Raw genomic sequence first — 21,358 nt, 5'->3', positions numbered from 1 at the left:
ACTGTATCTTCCTACCAAATCCAGTTTTTCAATCCCTCCCACACTATTCCAAGTTCATTTCCCCCCAATTCTGCTGTAGTTCCTGGCTCTCTGTCCCTCTCTGTTCCTACGCAAATATCCTCATTCATCTTCTTTTTAGCACTAAACCATACCTCATTTTTGCTATTTCAGTATAATTTCCTCTGCAAATATATTATTCTCTTTGGCCTCGACAGCCCACACTCCACCCGATCCTCAGAAAGGACAAACATTATTGTTCACCCATTATTGTTAATTTAGCAGTATGAATACAAATCCCTTGGATTTTAATGCCCAGTTGCCGAATAACTGCAGCCATCATTCTTAGACATATTTATCTCAGCAACCAGCACTGTTTTCATAACCATAGGGAAAAAGAGGACTACAAAGTACCTGAAGATCACTTACCCTATGCTGGGTCTTTCATAATGTATGAAACAAAACTAATAGCCTGATCTTATCTTAATCCTATTCAGATCAATGGATTTTAGCTGTATGGATCAAGTTGCAAGTCAACAGTCGCACACTTGGTTTCATTGAATACATCCCCCAAAGTAACTGGGCACACTTATGTAGAGTTATACCTGTCCAAGTTCACTGGACACTGACTTCAATAAAAGGATGTAACTCAGTTTAGGATTGTACTGTAAGCTTGCAAAGAACCCATGTATATCTACATCAACATCAGTTACTGAGCAAAGCCTAGGATCCTAGGACCTAAGCAAAACCTACAATGCCCTTTTGATTCTCATGTTCCATTCAACAAGGTTTGAATCAAATTTCATACCTAGATGCGACATAAAATTCTAAGACAGGTCCACCAATACAGATTCTAAATCACTTCTAAATTTAGCAGAGCTTGTTGGTCCCTTTCCTCTTCTATTTAACCTTGGATAAATTTGTCACCTGCAAGACTGAACTGGTTAACATTTGCACAGCATCTCAGAAAGCTGCTATTGACAGAGCTCCCACTGGCAAAGAGGGCAAGGATGGAATATATTTCCATGCAAAGGATATACACCAGGGAGGCATAAACTAATTCCAACTCAAGGCATGTTCTCACTTATTTTTTCAGGGTACCTTATCCCCAAGAGCTTTGAAGTTAACAGTGGAGAGTTCATGCAGCTCTGCTGCTGGCAGCTGCAGCTTTCACTCACCTGAAATAGAACATATCTGGGGAACATGCATTCTTCAGGATAACAGTGAAGGAAGTCCAGTGAAGGAAGCGTCTTCAAAGTATAAACAGCTATGATACACATGCAGGCCCAACCCTGGCCATAAACTACAGCAACTCTCTTTAGCCTTTCCACATACAGGACCTACTTTTAACTCAACTGGCTATATAGAATTTGCTATTGCATCTTTTTTACCTTACATATTTTACTTTTATCTAGCTAGACCAATTACCAGCTTGGAAATCATTACCTTAGATAATGTCACAACTCAGTTTTGGGCTGAAATTCACTCACTGAAGGCCAATGACTGATAGGATGTGCTCAAACAGAGGTAGCCAGTTGAGACCCAGGGGTCCCAGCACTCTGCTTTGAAAGCTGCGGGTCTCCTTTGCATGTAGTGATTGGTTTGGTGGAGAGCAGTTATCCATCCACAAGGCAGACTGGCTGGGATAATGAAAGGGGGTGGCTTTGCACATGTGTTTACCAGACCAGAATTGGTATTTCCATCATGCATGAAAATGCGACTGTGCAGTTTTTGTGCAGCTGTTGCCATGATCCAAATAACTTTCCTTCCCAGTTTTTCTACCTACTGCAGAGAAACTACATCTCCGTAATCTCAAGCTGTAGCATTTTACTACTGTAACAATACAGTCCTCAACACAGCTCAAAGCAAAGAGGGCAGCCATGTTGGTCTGCAGCAGAATTCAAATCCAGTAGCATCTCCATTCAAGTCCAGTAGCATCTCAGAGACCAACAAAATTTGGGGCTATGAGTTTTTGAGAGTCAATCCTCCCACCATCAGATCTGACGAAGGGAGTCTTGGTTCTCAAAAGCTCATACCTGAAAATCTTGTTGGTCTCAAAAGTGCTAATGGACTCAAATCTAACAGTAGCCACAGGATGTATCAGCAAGTACCCATGCAGAGCATGAAACTGCTTCCCTACCTGTCCCTAGGCCAGCTTATTAACCTGAACAGGATGACTGTACTTTTGAAAAACTGTTATCTCCTGTGGATGAGTCTTCTCAAGTGTACCATTCTCACAATGTGGGAGCATCCACAAAACCTTTCAAACTCCAATTAAGGCTATTCTTTCTCCCTCATAATTTCCCTTTTGTGTAAACCTCACCACATTTTTGTCATTCATTCTATACTGCACTCCCTCTGCCTGAGCAATAGTCTACAAAACTCTACAGCACAACCCCGTGTGTTAAAAAAGGCCCATAGCGGATGATTCCCTATTACATGACTTATCTCCACCCCACCTCCTGTAGCAAAACCACTCACCTCCATACACTGCTGAGGAAAGGCACACTCTTGCAGTGCTAGTACTATTTGACCAGAAGTAATTCTGGCACAGAAAATAAACATGTTTCACTCCATGAGGAAGAGAAAAATAATTGTGTATGTTCTAATTTTCAGACTACTTATGCAAAGCAAACACGTATTGCAAGCCTCTGTCTTGTTAAAAGGTATTTGGCAGTCCAGCAACTGGGATCTATATGGCACCACGACTGACCCATGCCACCTTATGGTGAGTTTTCACGGGCCATTTTTCGCCTTGGACTTCCTTTGAGCCAGGGCTCATCCCAGTAGCACGTAAAAAGCGGCCACCTCCAAAGCGCCTAGTCAGGAATTCAGGAACTTCTCCACAAACCATGCGGTAAAATATAAATAAGGGCAGAAAATTGCTTTGCTTGTTTCCAATGATCCCTTGAAAATTGTAGTGGAGTTTCCATCCTCAACTCTGCAGCTAAAAAACCGAGGCGGCGGGACTCAAGACTGTCTGGAAATCACGCGCCTTCCAGCGAAAGCCCTGATGCTGGGGGATGGGCGCTGCACTCCGCCTATGCTCGGAGGCTCTATCATTCTCTCGACGAGCAAGCCCCACGCCTCGGCTGGAAGTCTGCCCGGGGTCCTGGCTCGCCCACCCAGGGAGGGAGGCGCTATCGAGCCGCTCATTCTGCAGCTCGGGCCGCCTCCTGCAAACTTTCGCCGCAGAGCCTGCCGCACTCTCAGCAGCACCGAGCCAAGGCCGGCCCCCTTCCCTTCCCTTCCCTTCCCGCCGGATTCCCCCGGTGGGCGAGCCATGCCGCGGTTTTCCTGCCTGCCTTTCGCCCTCCCCCCCGGGAGCTTCCCAAGCCACTTGGCAGCAGAGAGCCAGACAGCTGCAAGCGGCTGTACCGCAGGAGGAGGACAGAGGGATTCCCTCACTCGCCTGCCTTTGGCGGGGTCTCCGCCCCAAACCACGCGGAGCCGACGCTGCAGTCTTACCGGGTGGGCGGGAGCCGCGGGTGCTGCCTCCCCTCCCCTCACCGCCTGCCCGGCCGCCGCCGCCGCCGAACTTGGCCTCCTCGGAAAGCTCCCATCCAAGGAGCAGCTGAGGCGAGGACCCCTCCCTCTCGCGCGCTCTGCAGTAGTACAAACACACCTCGCGCCGGCTCGCTCTCAATTGGCATGCTTTGCACATCCGGCTGCATACAAAACGAACGGGCCCGCCGCGGCCTCCTCAGGGTGAGCCCTCACAACACCCGCCCCCCCCTCCAGAGCAGACTTGCTGCGCCGCCGGCTAGGCTTCGGGGGGTTGGGGAAGCAGGAGCCTCCAGCTTGTCCAGAAGTTCCTTTCAGTTTTCCATGAATCGTGGCTGTACTTCCTAACGTAACTTGGGCTGTTTGGACACATTTGCATTTTGGGCGGGGGTCCAGTCCAACGCCTTCGCAGTATGTGCAGAATGCATTTTTCTGGCCATTTGAAGTATCATCTCTGCTACGCATCTGAATCCTGGGGCACGGCTGCCAGGTAAGATTCGTCAGAATATGCGATTTATAGCCCCATCGTGTTAAATTATTTAGGCATATATCCTAGCAAAGTCAATGGAATAAAACCATACACATAGAAGCCCAACCTTGGATTAGTAGAGAAAGAAAGTGGCTGTGTGAAGCATCCTGTTCCTGAATGGTTAGCCATGTCTGCACCATCCACAAGCGCTGACTCCTACAGTATATCTGATACCATTTCAGTTTCCAGGTTTTTAAAAATTGCTAATTATGACTGCTGATCTCAGCAGAATGACTAGGGCTGAGGATGTAGTCACTGAAGGTCTGGAAAAATCAATTCCAGGGGCAGTGGTGGACTGGGTCTAAAAATATTGGTTGCCAGGAGACAAAGGGGGCCCACCCACAACTATAAGGATATCATTTTTAAAAAAATAAATAAAATTTTCAAAAATACATAAGGTACAATTAAAATTTTTGTGAAATAAATCATAGGCTGTGATGCAGCCTCCCAGTTAACACTCAAGTAAGAGAAGATGGAGATGTCCCCACTTGCACTAAAGGTCTGGGGAGGGGAATAATAAACTTTTTTTTTAATTTATACCAACTTAATCCAATTTAAGACATGTCAGTTGCCTCAACTAAAGGGACTACATATACAAAACTCAGTAAATGTGCTACTGATGCACAAGGCTCCAGAATAAACAACAGAAAGCCCTCCAGCAGAACATCCACCCAGATTACTTGTAGTTAAATTGTGGAGAGTCCAGCCAGAGGAAGAGTATGGAAAGTCATCCTGCTGAGATAAGGAGCGTGATGAGAAGCCCCATGGGCACGGGTCGAATGTAGAGAAATAGGTGGTGGAGCTCATCCAGGGATTGTTATGCAGCTGCACCTATTATTCAATAGACACGGTGGGGAGGAGGAGGGGAACCCTCAGAAAGGTTCAGGAGCTGCGCTCCTTTGAGCTCCTGCTGAATCCGAGGCCTGCCCATGGGTGTTTTTCATGGGTCATTTCTCCTGTACTTACCAGATAGGGGAAAACAGATACAGACCAAGAGGGAAAAATAACTCTGGACAAGGGGCTGCCACACATCCCAGCTTGGCCACATCCCCAGAAAAGGGGGGGGGGGAAGAGAGAAGAAAAAGCCAGCCAGCCTTACAGTTTACATGGCTTGACTGGGCATTTCCCACTGCTCTGCTGAGCTTATGTATGTCCATCAGTATGTTAAACCAGGCTCTGCAAGGCTAAGCACATCTGCCTGTAACTTGTCTGAGCTAGGGTGCTGCCTTCTCTGGGCTGGACACCTGGCTACATACTGCTTGCTTGGGCCTTGTTCTGCTTGCCTCCTTCCCCAGCCCTCCTTCTCTGGGCTGGATCAGCACAAGAACTCTAGGCTCCATTTTGAGGCTGGTAGCTCTGCTGAAGATGCTCTGTTCAAAGGGTAGCAGGGTGCTGAACGCAGGGGTCACAGCACGGGGAAGGAAAATGAAAAGATTTGCTAGACTAGCTGATCTCCTGGCAGAACTTTTTGTTTCATGCCTGGGGGCGGGGCGCGGCCATTGGCCCACGTGGAAGTTCCCTAGTAGCTAGAATGGCCAACCTGCCTCTGGGGGTAAGGAAACTTGAAGGCAGAAGAGAAACTACAGAGGAAAGGGAAAGTGCAGAAGAAATACAGAAGTATCCTTGAAAAATAATTTTATTTTTAAAATTTCATTTAAATAGTAAAGCAAAGTAAATTTTAGTTGTGTTACAATAATAATATTGGAACTTCTATTATATTTTCAAGCTACTAAAAGGTCATTAACATTTTTAACATATTGTCTAAGTTTGGGCCCACTTGTCATTGGGTAAGCTGACACTATGGCCACTGGTCTGCCACTGCCAGGGGAGGGTTCATGGCCCACTGGTAGCTCATCTGTTTTGAATTCAGAAAGGCCCAAGTTCAGTTTCTGGCATCTCCAGTCAAAAAGATCAGGCAATAAGTGATGTGAAAGACCTCTATCTGAGACCCTGGAGATCTGCCAATCGAAGTAGGCTGTACTGACTTTAATGGACCAAGGGTCTGATTCACTGAAAGGCAAAATATATGCCCTAGCAAAGGAGCTTCTCTGAGCCAGAGTTAGTGAAATTATACTAATCAGGTAAAAACTAGTTTCTGTTTTTTGCCTTTCCAGAGCTCTGGAGATTCACACCTTTAACGAGCATGACTGGATGCCCACCACCTCTCTCACCCCAGTGCTCCCGAGGTCATTTCTACTCTTCTCCCCTGATGGCAGCAAAAAACAAAAACCCTGCTAACCGACATAGATGGATTGAAAATCAGAGGCATGGGGCATGTAGCTGTGACCTCTTCCAGGGCAGCTGAGAAAGTGGCAGTACTGGTTTTATAACTTTTATCTTATGAAGATGATAGATCCTGTTCTCCACAACTTTTGCAGAAATCTTCATCAATGTTTGTTTGTTTATTTATTTGCTTATTTATTTTCATAGATTTATAGGCTGCCCTTTCCCATAGTGGGCTCAGGGTGGCTTCCAACACGTTAAAACAATCAAATCAATTTTAAACAATTAAAACAGTTTAAAATTAAAACAATTATGCCATAACTCACAAATAGGTAGGGTGGCAAAGACCAATTTGGCTTGCTTGTCCCAACCTAGATGTTCATATCCCGGCTATTTTGGTTTCAAAGAATCAGTACAATGCAGTCGGTGCAGGGGGGCCCGTTTAAATGATAGGATGCCCGTCTGCCTCAGCCATAGGCCTGATGGAACAGCTCTGTCTTACAGGCCCTCTGGAATGGTAACAGATCCTGGAGGGCCCGAACCTCCACCGGGAGCTGATTCCACCAGGTCGGGGCCAGGGCTGAAAAAGCCCTGGCCCCGGTCGAGGCAAGCCGGATGTCCTTTGGGCCAGGGATGGTCAGAAGGTGTTGGCCGGCCACAAACAAAATGTGTTTTGCTTGTCATGTAATGAGAAATAAGGAGAGGGGAAGAAAAACTGGACCTTTACTCAGTTTATAGATATAGGAAACATCTGCTCCAGATATATTTAAAAAAAAAGGGTACAGCAGGTACTTGCTTAATTATATACCATACCTTTTCCCCCAGTGTGGATCTAAAGCAGCTTAGATTATCTCCTCTCTTCCATTTTATCCTCAAAACAATCATGTGAGGTAGGTTAGGTAGAGCATATGTGACTGGCTCAAGGTCACTGAGTGTAGTTGCATGGCAGGGTGGAGATTTGAGCCTAGATCTCTGAGATCCTAGTCTGCCACTCTAGCCACTATACCACACTGGCTGTGCATGGGTGCAGTCTGGCTGAGCTCAGTAGAATTTATTGCCAAGGAAACATGCATAAGTTTGGGTTTCGCTGACTGCAACCCTGTCATTTTTCCTAAGAGTTACAGCTGGTTCCTGTGCACCAGGTGGGAGCAGCAAAACTGGCCCACTCACATACAGTACTGGGGAGGAGACTCTTTGCCTACTTAGGGATCTATGTAGGTATGCAGAAATAAATAAATAAATAAGTAAGACTCAAAATGGCCTGATAGAGACTAATTATGTTATAGAAGGAATGAAATGTCAAGGGTAGCTGAGTGTCAGTTTTTAAAAAAGCAGAAAGCGAAAACCAGCTTGCTAGAACTCTGGAGGAATGAGATTGTCTCCCCCTCGCTGCCCCAAATCCCTCTTGGGCTCCGAGCTTTTCACTGGATCAAATAGCACAGTGGCTGGTTCATATGAGAAAAGCAGCAAAATCAAGCCACCCACAATCAAGGTAAGGGTTTCTATACAATCAATGGACTTTCCAGTTACATTGCAAAATTAAATTTTGTAAATTAAGCAAAATAAAAAGCAGAGGGGAATGACAGAATGGCAGGAGCACAACTCAAAAATGTTAAGGAGGTTAGAATGTCGAGAGCAGCTGAGCATCCATTGAAGGAGGAAAGGGGAATTAGTCTGGTCAAGCTTTGGAGAGCTTATTGAATCCTGGAAGGGGATGTTTTGAGGGGTGGGGTGCAATTTCTATATTGTTCCTTTCCTCCCTGGACACTGCAGCACCTGTCCCACCCCCTGCTGCTCCACCTGGTACATAGACACGTGAAGTTAGTTCCATTGAGGAGAGCTGGTGAATTTCTAGATTAAAATACATCAGCCCCATAGCCAGAAAAATTTTGGTGGGAGGGCACTGGTGGGGTGTGACATCACTTCTGATATCACAAAAATAAATAAATAAAATAAGAAGGAGCCTGGCCAGGCCTCTCCAACTGCAGCAGCAGTTGGAGCAGTAAGATTCCTTACCATCAGAAAAACAGAAAGAAAGAAAAAAGATCCCTGAGCTGTTCCCCCTTTGCTAAGTCGTCTGCACACATCCCCTTTCCGGTTTGACCAAGCAGCTCCCCCCAGGCAAAGTCTGCCAGTGCTTTCACCACTGTCCACCTCAGAGGGGATAACCCCCAACTGAGCACCCCAGGTAGTTTACAGTAAGAATTAAAACATTACAAATTAAAACAAAAAAAATAACCCCAAATACCTCCCCCCCCCCTAAAAAGATTCCAACTATTCATAGCCTGTAAAAGCCCTGGCAAACAAATAAGACCTGCAATGCCAGCACCACCTAAAAGACTTGAACAAGGGGGCTCCCTTCAACTCTTCAGAGAGCCTGTTGCTCAGAGCAGGAGCCATGATGGAAAAGGCTTGTGCCTGATTGGTGCCAGATGGGCCACCCTAAGAGATAGAACAACCAGCATGTGGCAGCCTGAAGACCATAGTTGGAACATATGGTAGGCAGCAAAGGGCAAGACAGTCCATGAGCACCCTCAAGCTGTCTTGGTGCCCAGTGCAGACCTGAAAGCAAATTACAGTGGATAAGGGGTGGATGTTTCATCCAGGGATCCGTGGAGCTGCCACTGTGCACTCTTACCCCTCCAAAAGGTAACCTGGAGACTGGCCAATGATTGGCCACCTCAACCTTACCCAGTGGAAGTTCTTTAAGCAGAGGTTAGAGACTGACCAGTGATTGGTCAGCTCATCTCTAGCCAGTGGAGGTTCTTTAACTTCCTCCTTCAATGTTCTGAGGATAATCCCTCCTATCAGGGTAGCATTAATGATTTTCACTGACAACTTTAATCCCTTTTCCCAGCATGATTATAAAAGCCAGGATGAACACAGACCAAGAGTGCAGATGGTGGCCCTTATGCTCCCATGGACCCTGTCAGCATCCGTAGGCAAGATCAATTTGAAACTATCCTTAACAATAGGACAAGCAGGTGCTTCTGACATCTCAGGCTGTCATGAAGTCCTGAGCTTAGGTCCAACTAGGCAGACTTCCTCAGGATCCTCAGCACCAACCCCAAAACCATCAAGCTGGATAGACGGTACACCAGTAGGATCTGTAATCTGTCCCAGGTGCCTAGTTAGGGTACATAGAATCAGAGCTGGCCCCTTCCTGCACCGGGTAGCTCATGACGGAGAAAGATTCATGGAAAAGAAATGCCACCTTCCCCTCCCCTGGTCCTCCACTTGGAGGCTTCTACCCAGCAGGTATCAATTACGTCAAACTGACTATATCAGATTCATCCAAGCAAGCCAGATGCACCTGTTCATCATGAAACAAGTGAAATATTATAAAGATCTTATTTTTCACATTACAAAATACCAAGCTCAAAATCGACCATCTGAGAGTGTCTTTCCACCCATATGCAGATTAGATATGCAGCAAGCACTGTCATGTCTCCTCTCTATATATGTATTTCTGCACCAACAGTCCTCCTGCAGGCATTCAATGCATTGTGTTGATCAAAGGTGGCAACACACAATAGTGAACAACAGCCATTACCACATTTCTGCCACAGAACTTCCAGAGATGAGACTGCTGCCACCACCCAATCCCAAGTGGTAGAACAAGTATATGGTTCTGTCAGCTGCCAGAGTTCCTGTTGGAGGGTGCTGGTGTCAACAGGAGGCCTGCATTTTGCAGGCCATCTTAGCCAGAAGAGGCTGGCTGCTGGCAAAATATGCTCCTCTACGTGTGGGCAGTTAAATGTTAGAGAAGCTGCTGGAAACTGCAAGCAGCTAGGCAAGAATGTTGAGAGACAGTATATCCTGAAGCCATGAATGCCTTCTGAAAATGGGACAGTATGTTCCAATCCTCCTCTACATTGAGAGAAATTGATTTCGATTGATTTCTGAAAATAGATAATGCAATAAGGAGAGAAGCTTAGTTAATGCTATAAGGAAGTTGGGCTAGGCTATAAAACTGCCATGCTCGAGATGTACAGCTTGTGTGGAGGGCCACAAATGGCCATTGATTTGATCATAACTAACTAATTGATTCTAGCCAAGGTCTCTGAGACAGACATTTCTTGATCAAGCTTGGCATTTTGTCTGAGGCTGCTACACCACAAATTCAGAAAGAAGCAAATGATAGAAGTATAGGTTTGTATTTCATTATTCATTTGAGGTTAATGCATCTGTGCCTCAAATTACTGGCTAGGTGGGGAAAGTTTTGCATCATTGTTGTTACTCACAATCCCAAGAAAAAAAGTGATTATTTAAGTTGCAAAATGTAAAAATTAAAGGTAAGAAATAAGAGCTGCATATTTGAAAGGTCCCTTGGCCAATTACATTTCACCATCTTACATTCTTCGCATGTACTCTTTCTTGGCCTTTATTTTCTATAGCAAAATACGTTTTATTTTAAAGTAATGTGGACAAGATTGCTAATTGTCTTCAAGCTCATACAAAAACGTAGGGATTTCAACCAATTCATCAAATGAAGTTTAACTAATAAATTATATTTGCATAAATATACATAGGATGAAATATTGCTGAATAAAGAAGAAAATTGGTTTTGGATCATACATATATATGAGTGGCTGAAAAAGACTCTGGGACAGTAATGTTAGGAAAATTTAAATACAGTAGGAAAAGACCCAACATGAGGTGGATTGACTTTTCAAAGGAAGCCACAGCCTCCAGTTTGCAAGAACTGAAAAAGGGTATTTGGAAGTCACTGATTCATAGGGTCAAGTCAGAAGTGACTTGAAGGTGAGCAGCACAACTTCATACCTTGTTCAAACTCTCTCAGTTACTCAAGGCATGCTCCTAGTCAGATCACCTCAGTGTCCAAAGCATAGCACTGAGACAAACAGCTTTGCACCTACACAGTTACTTCATGGCTGTTGTTGCTTTTGCAGCTGCTTTTGCTCAGGCCAAGAACTAAATTTCATTTACAAAAAAGATAAACTATCTCTGGGACCGTTGTGATTCAAATCATTTGTAAAGTAATTACATTGATATTAATTCCTTCTTTGTATCTAAGCAGTCAGATAACATCCTTTAAATGACTGACATTTGAGAGAATGCATTTGCTGCTGTTTGCATCTGTCCTTTTTGCACCTGCACAGTCAATTGTATTCATCTGAAAAGCAATCACAACACTGCAAGATTAGCTGGATTCATGGCCAGACACTTAAGGAACACTGTGAACCTAAGTAGTAAATTGCAACTCAATAATATCAGACTTAATTACTGTTTTTTTCTATGTGCCTTTTAAAATTGGAAGATGCAGTTGTAGTAGATGAGTGGCATGGGTTGCAACAGCTGCAAGAAAATTATCATCTTGTGAGTAAGGTAGCTGTGCAAAATGGATAAACCTGAACTCAGTTGTATTCAAATAGTTTGCAAAGCAGTCTCCTCCCAGCGCATAACTGGTAAGTTGGACTGAGCCAAACCAAGCTAAGAGGGAGTAGTTTTCTCCCTTATCTGCTGTTTTTATATTTAAATAGGATTTTTAAAAAAATGTATTGGTTTGATTAATCAGAGACATCTTCAATCAGAATATTTAAAATTTGTTAACTACAAAAGATGCACAATATAAACCTATATCATAGCACTATTTATATAAACAGACTCTACATACATTATTTGTGCCCAGTATTGTTATTCCAATACTGTAGATCTTGTCTAAGGCCTGTTAGGGAGATCAAATTTGAGATAAGATTTGAACCAAAGGCTTCTTAGCACACTGCTTGCTTGCACAGCCACTAAACTGCACTGGGTCTCTCTGAGTTTACCCCACCCCCAAACTCTGAGCACAGCAGTGGGATGCACATTGGCGCATACATTGGTAACCAGCTGCTTCATGGTAATTGATTTTTTTTTTTGCAAGGAAGTGAAATGATGAATGCCAACATAGTAAGAAGCAGAGGGGGTTAGGAGAGTGGAAGGCATGCTGAGAGGTTTGTGACAGGATCTCCTCGCTTAACTGATTTACTTGGGGATGAGGCCATGGCGGGCACCTCCATCCCAGGCTTGTTGAGCTGTGGAAGTGGTTAACTTCCTAATTAGAAAACACTGAAATTGTGTTTTGTTTTCCCTACTGAGCAGATGGAGTAAATTGTTTGTGAAGACTCTTTATTTCTTGCTCTGATTATGGAGGGGCTGCACCAGTGCCCTAACAGCCTCTCAGGGATAGTACTTGACAAGCAGCTCTCAGACTGCACTTTCATTTCTCTTTCTGCTCAAGCAAAATCATTCCAAATCCATTCCCACATCCCCCATCACTGATTACTAAATAGCTCCTGGGTTTTCTCCTTCCAAAGCTTGTGCCTGCAAGGGAATTCTGTGCCAAGTTAACAAGAACTATGAATTTAAACTGGCTTCATTAATCCAGAGACAACTCCCATTTGAGTATTATATTTAGGAGTAAACTACTTTTATAAAGAAAAAACACATTTTCAATGTTTACCTCCATTTTCTTTTTTACATGAGGCAATATTAGTGTTTTTCTGGTACAATAGGAAAATAATTTATAGTGACAGAGAAACATGAGAATAATCCTGACACACCAAACCCAAGAAGGTGTCAACTGTCCAGCATCTTGTTTCCAAGTATCCAGTCAGATGTTTCCATAGAGGCAATAGCCCTTCCCAATTTTTGGTCCCACACACTGAACAGTACATTGAGAGCATGCCCACAGGATTGAGAATGCTGTAGCCTTACATTTGCTGCTTGCCTTTGAACATCAAGGCTTCATTTGAGCCAACATGGCTATCAAATAGCATGGACTGGTGCAGTTTTAACAAACTTCTGTTCCATGTGCAATTGCCAAAGAATCAAGAGAACTGCAACAATAATGTTTGCAGATTTCTAGACCAGATTCCCCTTTGGTATTAGAAGCCGTTTAAAGGCACTGGGAAGGATCCCAAATAGACAAAAAGTGCTCTGTTATGATTATTGCCCACCAAAGAATTTACTGAAGCATTTGTTTCTGCTAATGTTGGAGAAAGGATACTGTGGTATATGTACCAATGCTCAGATTTAACATGGCATGGGAATGGCTAATGGGAAAATTATATTTTGCCTCCCTTTCACACAGATCTGCATTAAATTCTACAGTCTTTTCAGGATTTCCTTGCACAGCCAGATTTTGGATTAATGAAACCTTGGTGTCGTCTTCTGAAATGTTTCAGATGGTTTTTGGAAAATAATTATGTAAATGATGGGACTAGGTAGAATCAATTCACATATCCTACAGACTACTACAAGGGCTTTAGTTTGCAGAACACCCTTGCTACTGAAATGTGCATGTGGTTTTGAAGTGGTGAGAAAGTAATTTAGTTTGTTCCATACCCAACCGTTCCTACATTATGAACCTAGACAGGCTTGGCTCTAGGGCTGCCTCCAAAGGAATTATGGGAAGTGTAGTTTTATAAAGGGAGAAAATTTCCAAGAACCAGTTTATACATTACACACAATGAAGTGGAAGGAGTGGCAGACCTATACCATTTCAGATTTCAGTCAACGATGTCATATTTTAAAGTTCCTTAAACAAAACCCTGCCCTGCATGTATAGATCTATTATAAACCTTTCTGTCTGGGCAATTTTACTATTTGTAGACAATTATATGTATGTTTTTACATGAGAGCATTCAAAAATGTTATCCTTTCAGAAGTGGTACAATCAATTCTACCTTAATCCATTAAATCAGTTCTAGTGGAATATGTTATGGAACAACATATAACTACAATTCTGAGGGTTTGCTGGGAAAGCCATACAAAATAAAACCCAATGAAAACTGGTAAACTTGCAGAGAAAACATACAATAAAAGATCTAGGATTTTTTGTTGTTGTTCATCCAGTCTATATTGCAAATACTGGAAGATGACACCATAGAAGAAGGACTGCATTAAATTGTTTGTGTATGTGTGTTTAAAGAAACACCATGAAAAGCCTTGGCATTCCCAGCCCACTGAGCTCGCAGTGTTCCAGCAGTATGCCCAGTGTTCCGATTAAGATTCAGATGCATTCATTTGGTTTGGTGTTTCAATAATAACTAGCTTTTAATTGTCTTCATTTGATATCCTCTTTCCTTTTGGCACCAAGAATTATGGATGATCCTTAATCTGTATATGAAGGGCTCTCATAGAGGAATAAGAACAGCAGTAACACTGTAACATTATGCAAAGCTCTTCTTTGGGCACATATTTCAATTCCGCACTTGTCGTTAAGCACTGGGAATACAGATAAAAAATGTGTGCAAACTCCATCACTCCCTCCCTAATGTTTGAGAACCCTGAGGTTCTGTTCAACTCCAGGACCAAAATGGCGGAAGAGGGGCTCAGCAGGTTACAGCAAGAGGAGCAAGTGGGAAAATCGTGCTCTGCAAGGTCAGTGGTTGGTTGCAGATGTGCCAGCATCAGGAAATCCTCTCATGGAGCTCACATGTTATGTGCACCCTGGTTCCCAAGACTAGGCTTGCCAACTTCCAGGTTGGGGCCTGGAGAATTACAGTAGATCTCCAGGTGACATAGATCAGTTCCCCTGGAGAAAATGGCTGCTTTGGTGGGTGGACTTCTTTGCAGAGAAAGGAAAGACTACTTTACACAGAGAGTGATTAAAATGTGGAATTCACTGCAAGAGGATGTAGTAAAGGCTTTTAAAGGAGATTAGATATATTCATGGAGGACAAGTCTATCAATGGCTACTACCCATGTGGTGACTGAGGGGAACTTCCACATTCAGAGGCACTAAGCCTCTGAATCCCAGAGCCAGCAAGCAACATCAAGGCATCGTCGGAGTGTCACCTTGGCCTCTGTGCCCTGTGGTTGGCTGTCCAGAGAAACTGGTTGACCACTGAGAGACAGGATGATGGACTAGATGTACTTTTGGTCTGATCCAGCAGGGATCTTCTTGTGTTCCTATGACTCTGTGGCATTCTACCCACTAATCCCTTCCCCAAACACTGCTTTCTCCAGGCTTCACTCCCAAATCTCCAGGAATTTTGCAACCTTGAGCTGGCAACCCTACCTAAGACATACTGCAACAGATGCAATGTCATTTCGCAAAGCCAGTGCTTCTCTAATTGTTCATGAGCTGTGAGCCACAGAACATAATACGGTGGCTAAATCTGCGTACCTCACCATCACCAATGGATATCTCAACTGAAGATATTTCTCTTTATCCATATCAAGGCAACAAAGGAAGGCAAAAGCTCTGCAAGCCTGGCAGCAAATGAAAGCAATGCTAATTGTGCCGCCCTGTCAAGAACCTGTCGTCTCCAAGATGCAGGAAGGGGCAAGCACAGCCATCCCGCCAGTGGTTCACCTCTTTTTTGCTGCTGCTGCAGCCTTTTGCACCTCTTTTCTTCTGCCTCCCTGCTGGCTGCCATTTGGGGAAATCACACCCTTAGCTATAGAGTCTATTTGAGAGAGCCAGCCATGTAATATGCCTGCATCCCAGGATCCTTGCAACACAGTCCCCATGTGCAGTCTGAGCAAACTGCTGCAAAAATAAATTTCATGCAAAGCAGAAAAATCAAGGGCTAAAATTCAAATCTCCATTCTTTGTGTTGCATTCCACATAATAAATCCTGTTAGTCATTATGCACAATGTGGGAGCTGTGAATCCATTTTAAATCTATTTCATACTTTCTTTTATATGATAAATGGGACTGAAAGATAAGCATGATCCTGGCTGTTTTTCAAGCAGCTTTTCTTCCAACCCACAGGGGTCTCAACATTGTAGTCAAGGAATTTACAATTATATGGAGGAACTACTTTCATCCAGTGGTGAAATGGAATGAGACCATCCATGACAAATGTACCTTTGGGGGCTGAGCCCAAAAACTTGGATATAGGGAGTTGGATTTTGTAATCTTGGTCCCAGCACTTAGGAACATAGTTATAATGCAATTCTAAGTATGTATATCCAAAAGTAAATCCCATTGACTTAAGTAGGACTTGCCGCCAAGTAAGTTTGTTTAGGATTGCAGCCAAAGGCTAGCTACATGACATTTTAAGCACACATGGATTGTAATAAATACAACCAATCTGTGGATTACAGATACTCTTCTTGAAGTGGATTTTATGGTGCATATTTTATAGCAAACTAAACAAGGAAGCAACTTTTTAGAAGACTGTCCACACACTAAAGCTAAAAACAGATTATTATGTTTTCCACAGCTGGAAGTGAGGTACTCTGGTTTCTTTTGTCCCTCTTCATTTTAAATCTTTTTTAAAATATTCAAAATTTTTATATTCCAGTTTGTTACAGAAGTTCTCAAAATGCCTCACAACCGGTGATAAAAGTACAATAAACAGGACAGTATTTATATACTGATGTTAGCATTTCAGCAGTAGATATCAGCCTGAAGCATTAAACAGAAGCAGACAAGAAATAACAAAAACAGTAGCTAAAGGAGTGCAACCAGCAAAAACAGTAATTATGTAACTTCAAAGAGCTGGAAAATAAAAATATTTTCATCTTGTACTGAAAAATCAAGGCAGTGTTTATAGTTAGGGATATCATTCACCAGGTGGGGTGGGGGTTCCCCTATTTTCATGGGTTCCTGTCTAACACTGGCCAGCCTGGTCTGCAAGAGTAAATACACCCACCCACCCCCAAACAGTGATGCCACATGCAATACACGGACATCCCCAGGAAGTGACATTAGAGGCGATGCCCTGCTTTTGGGTTGAGGCCAATTTTATCATAGAATTTTGCCAAAAAAGTTGAATGTCACTGCTGACATGCTGAAATCACTTCCAGTTGATGTCAGTGCATCGCATGACATCCCTGCCCACTCCTGGAACACCCCCCAAATCCCCCTTCCAGTGCAATGAAGGGACCTGGCAAGGCTATTTATAGTCTGGCTATCTTTCACGTTGAGACTTGGGCAGATTGCATGGTGTTAATTTAATCAAATAGCATGAGAGATCTAATAAGCAATATAATAGGGTTATAATCGCAAAAATTCGAAACTGAAAAAGTAGCAGATGCAATGCATCAGGTGATGCAGAAAATGGAATAACGCAAACAGAAAACAATGCTGTAAGAGCAGGATAATGCATATAACATATAAAATTCACAGTAGCATAAACTGCAGTCTTGTTCATATAAAAATGCTTCCCTAAACCATTACATTTTATTATTGGTCTATTATTTCTATGGAAATGTACTCCTGAACAAGGCACCAGTTGAAACAAAATTCCAGACATCAGGTGTCATAATAGAAAGAGCTTTGACTCTAGTAACCACCCCATTTTACCTCCAACGATTGCACGCGGAGAATAGGACCTCAGACAAAGATAAAATAATTTATCAGGCTCATATAGAAGCAGGCACACACATTCCCCACAATTCCAACACATTTAGGGCTTTAAGGGAAGACCCAGTGTTATCTACCATGAAGAGGTGGCCACAAAGAAGATAGCCAATAGGTACCTTTGTTGTAACTACAGAGGTACAACAGAAGGAAACCTTAGAGCCAAACTGAACTGCTATTGCCAATAGGCTGAACTCTAGCACTTCCAATATAGTGAGTTGGATGGGCCAAAAAACTACACCCGATAATTTGAACTTTACTTGTGAAATTCCTTTAAAGGAGTTGGGGCAGAAACTGCACCAAAGCCTCAGGAATAGGGTTGCCAGAGCCAGTGTCAGTGCCAGCGGGGGGGGGGGGGGGTTGGGAGGGAACTTTGCAGGAGTGGAGCAATAAGGTGTCATGTAGAAGTGAAGCTGTTACACCAGGGACATTGGATGGCTATGCTCTCAGTTTTGGGCAAAACTCTGTGATCCCTCTCTCTCTCGGCTTGGCTTCGCGAACGAAGATTTAAGAAGGGTGCAATAGTCCACGTCTGCTGCAGGCTCGCTGGTGGCTGACAAGACCAATGCGGGACAGGCAGGTCCGGCCACAGTGGCTGCAGGGAAAAGTCTGATTTAGGGTTGGTGCTGTAGCAGTGCGATTCTTCCTCAATCTCCTTTTGTCCTCAAGACCAGCTATGCATGCGTTCTCAAAAGAAGAAACAGCCTGGTGGATGGTGTGCCTCCATGCTTTGCGATCTGAGGCTAGGTCAGACCACTGGTGATGGTTGATGCAACAGGTGCCAAGGGATTTCTTCAAGGAGTCCTTGTACCTCTTCTTTGGTGCCCCTCTATTTCGATGGCCGGTGGAGAGTTCGCCATACAGGGCAATCTTGGGAAGGCGGTGGTTTTCCATCCTAGAAATATGCCCTGCCCAGCGCAGCTGCGTCTTCAGCAGCAGTGCCTCGATGCTGGTAACCTCCGCCCGCTCGAGGACTTCAGTGTTGGTCACAAAGTCACTCCAGTGGATGTTGAGGATGGTGCGAAGGCAGCGCTGATGAAAGCGCTCAAGGAGTCGCAGGTGATGACGGTATAAAACCCACGATTCGGAGCCGTAGATGAGGGTTGTCATCACAACCGCTTTGTAAACATTGATCTTTGTGCCTTTTTTCAGATGCTTGTTGCTCCATACTCTTTTGTGCAGTTGGCCAAAGGCACGGTTTGCCTTTGCCAGCCTGTTGTCAATCTCCTTGTCGATCTTAGCATCTGAGGAGATGATGCACCCCAGGTAGCTGAACTGCTGGACTGTCTTCAGAACTGATTCACCCACAGTGATGCAGGGAGGGTGATAATCTTCCTGGGGTGCAGGCTGGTGGAGAACTTCTGTCTTCTTCAGACTAACTTCTAGGCCGAATAGCTTGGCAGCCTCTGCAAAGCAGGACGTCATATGCTGCAGAGCTGATACCGAGTGGGAGACGAGTGCAGCATCATCAGCAAACAGTAGCTCTCGGATGAGTTTTTCCATTGTCTTGGAGTGGGCCTTTAGTCGCCTCAGGTTGAACAGGCTGCCATCGGTGCGATAGCGGATGTAGACACCATCGTCGTCATCTAGATCTACTGCGGCTCTTTGAAGCATCATGCTAAAGAAGATTGTAAAGAGAGTTGGCGCGAGAACGCAGCCTTGCTTTACACCTGTGCCTATTGGGAAGGTCTCCGAGAGGTCGTTGCAGTGTCTGACTTGGCCTCGCTGGTCTTCGTGTAGCTGGATGATCATGCTGAGGAACCTTGGGGGACATCCTAAACGTTCCACGATTTGCCACAGGCCTTTCCTGCTAACGGTATCGAAAGCTTTGGTAAGGTCGACAAAAGTCACATACAGAGCCTTGTTCTGTTCCCTGCATTTCTCTTGGAGCTGCCTGAGAACAAATACCATGTCGGTGGTGCTCCTGTTAGCTCTGAAGCCGCACTGGCTCTCTGGGAGGAGTTCTTCTGCAATGGCGGGCACCAGTCTGTTCAGGAGTATTCTGGCAAGGATTTTGCCTGCGATGGAGAGCAGGGTTATCCCCCGGTAGTTGGAGCAGTCTGACTTTTCCCCTTTGTTCTTGTATAGGGTGATGATGATTGCATCGCGAAAGTCCTGTGGTAATTTGCCTTGTTCCCAGCAGGTGACAAGTACTTTGTGAAGTGAGCTATGTAGTACTGTGCCCCCATGCTTCCAGATCTCTGGTGGAATTCCATCAACTCCTGCTGCCTTGCCACTTTTCAGTTGCTTGATGGCTTTAACAGTCTCTTCTAGAGTGGGGATCTCATCCAACTCTGTTTTCACTGGTTGAAGTGGGGTGAGGTGAATTGCTGAATCTTGAACTACGCGGTTGGCACTGAAGAGAGCCTGAAAATACTCCGACCACTGGTTCAATATGGATGCCTTGTCTGTGAGGAGCACTTGGCCGTCTGCACTACGCAAGGGACTCTGAGTCTGATATGATGGACCATATACTGCCTTCAGGGCTTCGTAGAACCCTCTTAAATCACCAGTGTCTGCACACAGCTGGGTTCTCTCAGCAAGCTTGGTCCACCACTCGTTCTGAATGTCTCGAAGCTTGCACTGGAGGTTGCTACATACAGCGCGAAAGGTTGCTTTTTTCCCAGGACAGGAGGGCTGAGCAAGATGTGCTTGGTAGGCAGATCTCTTTTTTGCCAGTAAATCTTGGATCTCTTGATTGTTCTCATCAAACCAGTCCTTGTTCTTCCTTGTGGAGAACCCGAGGACTTCTTCAGAGATCTGCAGGACGGTAGTTTTTAGGTGTTCCCAGAGTGCTTCTGGAGAAGGGTCTGTGGGGCAACTGGGGTCCTCAATTTTTGACTGGAGTTTTGCCTGGAAGGCAGCTTTAACTTCGGCTGACTGGAGACTGCCAACCTGAAACTTCCTCCGAGGGATACCTCCTCTCCTGGGTGTGGGTTTAAAGTGAAGACAGAGATTGCAGCGTACAAGACGATGATCCGTATGACATTCTGCACTGGGCATTACTCGGGTGTGTAAGACATCTTGAAGGTCTCTCTGGCGCACCAGAATGTAGTCGATAAGGTGCCAGTGCTTGGACCGTGGGTGCATCCAGGTTGTCTTCAGACTGTTCTTCTGCTGGAAGATAGTGTTGGTGATGGTGAGCTGGTGCTCCATGCAGAATTCTAGCAGAATTCTGTGATCCAATTGGCATCAAACTGTAGAGTTTTGCACAAAAACCAGAGTGTCACCAAGTGACATCCCCAATGCAATGATATCACTTCTGTGTGATGTCAGCACATCAAGGCCGTTGCACGGCAACATCGCTGTTTGGGGGTGGGGTTTCCCTGGACAGAAGCCCCAAAACCTGAGGGGGAAATCTCTGGGAATTGGGGAATAGCAACCCTACTCAGGAATACTCTGACAATTTCATTGAGAACTGAGCTCTATAACCAGATAGCAAACTATTAAGGTACATATGCTAATATAGTGTAGGGAGCACCAGCTTCCAATTTTCTCTTGATATGGGTATATTTGCAATTTTGTTTGTAGAAAATGAAGGCATTTATAAATCCCATAAATATGACAAGAGACTGACCAAGAGAGAGATCTTGGGGTCGTGGTAGATAACTCACTGAAAATGTCAAGACAGTGTGCGTTTGCAATAAAAAAGGCTAACGCCATGCTGGGAATTATTAGGAAGGGAATTGAAAAAAATCAGCCAGTATCATAATGCCCCTGTATAAATCGATGCTGCAGTCTCATTTGGAGTACTGTGTGTAGTTCTGGTCGCCGCACCTCA

At 44.4% G+C, this 21,358-nt stretch overlaps 1 protein-coding gene across 5 annotated transcripts in view; it reads right to left on the bottom strand.

The window, feature by feature from the left end:
* The window catches only part of SYT2 (synaptotagmin 2), a 215,269-nt gene that overhangs the window by 87,890 nt on the left and 106,021 nt on the right, over nucleotides 1–21,358 (bottom strand). Inside the window, exon 1 of one of the 5 annotated variants that reach the window (XM_060231131.1) lies at nucleotides 3,466–3,650. The exons of 3 other annotated variants lie outside the window; for them this stretch is intronic. The gene's annotated coding sequence lies outside the window, so the exon portion shown is untranslated. Of the gene's footprint in view, nucleotides 1–3,465; nucleotides 3,651–21,358 lie in introns of those variants that run through there. One more of the 5 variants, XM_060231133.1, reaches the window with a different exon arrangement.

This window comes from Heteronotia binoei, chromosome 2 (assembly GCF_032191835.1).
Source record: "Heteronotia binoei isolate CCM8104 ecotype False Entrance Well chromosome 2, APGP_CSIRO_Hbin_v1, whole genome shotgun sequence".
NCBI lineage: Eukaryota > Metazoa > Chordata > Lepidosauria > Squamata > Gekkonidae > Heteronotia > Heteronotia binoei.
This window is presented reverse-complemented; position numbering and strand designations above follow the sequence as displayed.